The 3,085-nt window shown below is 60.7% G+C and overlaps 1 protein-coding gene across 1 annotated transcript in view; it reads left to right on the top strand.

The window, feature by feature from the left end:
- Window positions 1-3,085, top strand: part of ZNF385C (zinc finger protein 385C) — a 52,242-nt gene that overhangs the window by 35,399 nt on the left and 13,758 nt on the right. The gene's annotated exons all lie outside the window — the stretch shown is intronic.

Here is a 3,085-nt window from a genome sequence, read left to right as displayed (position 1 = left end):
CAGCCACTGCCTGTGGTGGATGAACCTTCCTCTGCCCCAGCCCTGGCTGCGGGGGCCCCTGCAGCCGCTGGAGAGCAGCCTGGATGGCTGGAGGGGTCGCATGGACCCGGGAGCAGTACTTGGCCAGCATGGCTGCCTCCCCTGCTGGGGTCCCCCCATTGCTCTGAGGGGCGGTTTGCCATCTATCCAACGCAACAGGTACCATGCCCCCAGACCCCCGTGTCGGATGTATAGATGGGGTGTTTCGGGGTGCCTGGCGGTGTCTTGCAGGCTCCCGTGGGCACACTGTGCCCTGCACCTGCAGTGGGGGCAGGGAAAGCTGGGATTTCTGTCCTTGGGGCTGGCAGCAGGTGACTGCTGATGGCCCAGAGTCCGTGTCCTTCCGGCTGATCGGTAAGGTGGAGACGCTGGTTTGATGGCAAGTGTATTTGGGTGAAGGCTGCTTGCTCACAAGCATCCCCCGGTTCAGGTCTGTGGTTCTCGGCGTGACCTTGTCCTGCAAGCCGGGCTTTGCTGCGGGCTGCTTTCTGTTCAAACCGTGCGTGTAGAGGAGGCGGCTGTGGCTGTCAAAAGCTGGAAATAGGAGGATTTAGCAGGGTGGTGCTCACAACGTGCACCGTCCTCACGTTCCCAGGGAGGCTGGGAACCAGTGTCAGTGCCAGAGCACACTGCACAGAGCAGCTCTGCAGCCCCTGGGGGGTTGAGTTTGGCTCTTCCTTTCTGTTGGGCTCCACTGGAGCTGGGCGGGATGCAGGCTTGGCCAAGGCCGGTCCTGCTGCAGGGACTGCTGTGGCCACGGAGCAAGCCCACTGTGCCTGGGCAGCCACAGCATCACTGTCTCCAAGGCCGATAGATATGCTGCTCTGCGGTCCAGGTCAGGTTTGCTGGGTCTGGTTGCTCTGGGAGTCCAAGGCAGGGCAATCTGCTAATTACTGACGTTCCTAAAGCTGGAGCTGGAGGCACTGGGGGTGGTCTGGACCCCAAGCAGTGCTGGGCCTGCTCCGGTGCTGCGGTCGTGGTCCAGCGTTGTGACCGGGTGTTGCTGCTCTTCTCCTGCCGGCAGCCTTTGGCATCACGAAGCGCGCACACGTGTTTCTCAGAGAGTCTCCTGGAAATAGCTGGAGTGAATTCAGCCGATGCTTGGCCAGAGACAAAAGCTTTAAAGCCCTGGGTAAGGAATTTGAGACACCACCAAAATTTGCTGAGAACACCTACCAAATGGGAGGGAGCCAGACTGCTTCTGTGTGAATAAACAGCTCCCGTCTCCATCTGTCCTGTGCAGACTCTGCGCCAGATGCTCTTGTGAGGCAGCCGGCGTCTGCGGAGATGGGTCCTTGGCAGATTCTCATGTTGGTATGAAAACCCACAGCATTGTCCCTGCCGCTTTCAACGGTGTTTCTTGGAGGTTCACACATACGTAGCGTTAGAGCACAATAGTTGCTCTGATCTGCCTTGCAGGGGACCTGGGAGAAACCTGCTGCAGATGTCTGTGTAGTTGCTGTGTGGAGCAAAGAGGTGGGGAGGACAGGCTGGAGACGGTGGCCAGGCACGGTCCTGTGTAGGCTTGGTTAAAGAAAGAACAGAAACACGTCTTTAAATTCCAGGGGACCTCTCCAGGAGTCTTGTGCCTGCAGGACAGGAGCTGGGCTGAGCTTCGGAGGGCTGGGAAGGGGATGAGCTGATGGCTCCGGGCGGAGCCCCAGGCAGGGGATGTGCGGCACTACAGCGATGACGCCGCGTGGTTTGGCGCGTTTCGGTCAGGCCTGGATGCTCAGTTAAGAATGGCTGTGCACCCTCCCTGCGGAGCTGGGGGGGCGAAGGGACCCCCCAGGCTGCAGCGGCTCAGACCCGATCATCGCTCAGGACTAATTCAGTGACTCGGCAGGGAGGATGCCCCTGCGCAGCAGGGACGGGCGCAGCAACCTGGCTCCGGCTGGCTGGCACGTGGGATTTCAGATCGGCTCAAGTGTATCCTCAGCATGGCTAACCCGAGAGCCTGACTGGGGCGTGGGGCAGCGCCTGCGGTGCCCTTGGTGCTTGTGCCAGGAGCACGGGGCTCCTGTGCTGCCCTCCTTGCACCAGCCCTTCCAAACGCTCCACAGAGCCCCGAGCATGTCCCGTCCCGGCAGGACCTGTGGGGCTGATGCCACAGTGCCAGAGCAGCCATGTTTGCTGCAGGGGTGGAGGCCCCTCTGCCAGAATGGGGGGAGAGACAAAGACAGCACTGTGGTGGGGGACGGCCCCGCTCCGGAGCTGCAGACCGAGCATCTGGGGATGCCATTCACCAGCAAAGCCCACCCTGCTGGTGGCCGTGCCTGTCACCTCGGGTAAGGTCATGTCATTCTATCCAGACCTGGGGGCCCTGCCACTCTCCCCAAAGCAAATCCCCTTAATTGAGTGTCTAATTAATACCTAAAAATACAGCCCGCAGCTGCTGCTGGACTCTGCCCTGCAGCAAAGGTAAGGCAGGAGCTGCAGCAGTGTGGCCCCATAACCTTGGGAAGGTGCCCCAAGAGCATCGTGTGGGTGCCCCGTGCCCTCGTGGGGTGCTGTGGTGTGCCGGGGTGGCTCGCTCCTCACCAGGGAGCTCTGCTGGTGCCAGGGCTGTGGTTGCACCACTCGTCTGCCCTCTCCCTGCACGCGGTGCTTATGCTTTTGTGATCATCTGAGGTTCAGGCAAACTGAAGCTGACGGTGCCTTTGTCCCCATGCCGCGTGACTGCTGTCCTTTCTCCCCTCTGTAGCCAGGGGACAATGAGCTGCACCGGCTGCCGTTCGTCCCTTCCGCAGCGAGCGCTGGGTTTCCTCCTTTTCCCAGCTGCAGGCGTGTGGCCGCACCTCGCAGGGTGCCTGAACAATGATGATGCCGTTGGAGGCTTTCAGCCCTTTTCCTGCTCGCACGGGTCTTGTCTACTTCAATGGCAGAACCGGGAGGAAAAGGTCCTGCCCCCTCCGCAGGGTCCTGTCTCAGTTGGGGTTTCTGGGCTGTCTCCTGTCTGTGCCCGTTTTACCCCTGGACTGCAGACCCAGCCCAGAAATATGTTTAATCCACCAGTTCGGGCTCAAGGACGTGCCAAAGCGGCTTG

Source organism: Pygoscelis adeliae, unplaced genomic scaffold, assembly GCF_000699105.1.
Source record: "Pygoscelis adeliae isolate BGI_AS28 unplaced genomic scaffold, ASM69910v1 Scaffold917, whole genome shotgun sequence".
NCBI classification, from domain to species: domain Eukaryota; kingdom Metazoa; phylum Chordata; class Aves; order Sphenisciformes; family Spheniscidae; genus Pygoscelis; species Pygoscelis adeliae.
This window is presented reverse-complemented; position numbering and strand designations above follow the sequence as displayed.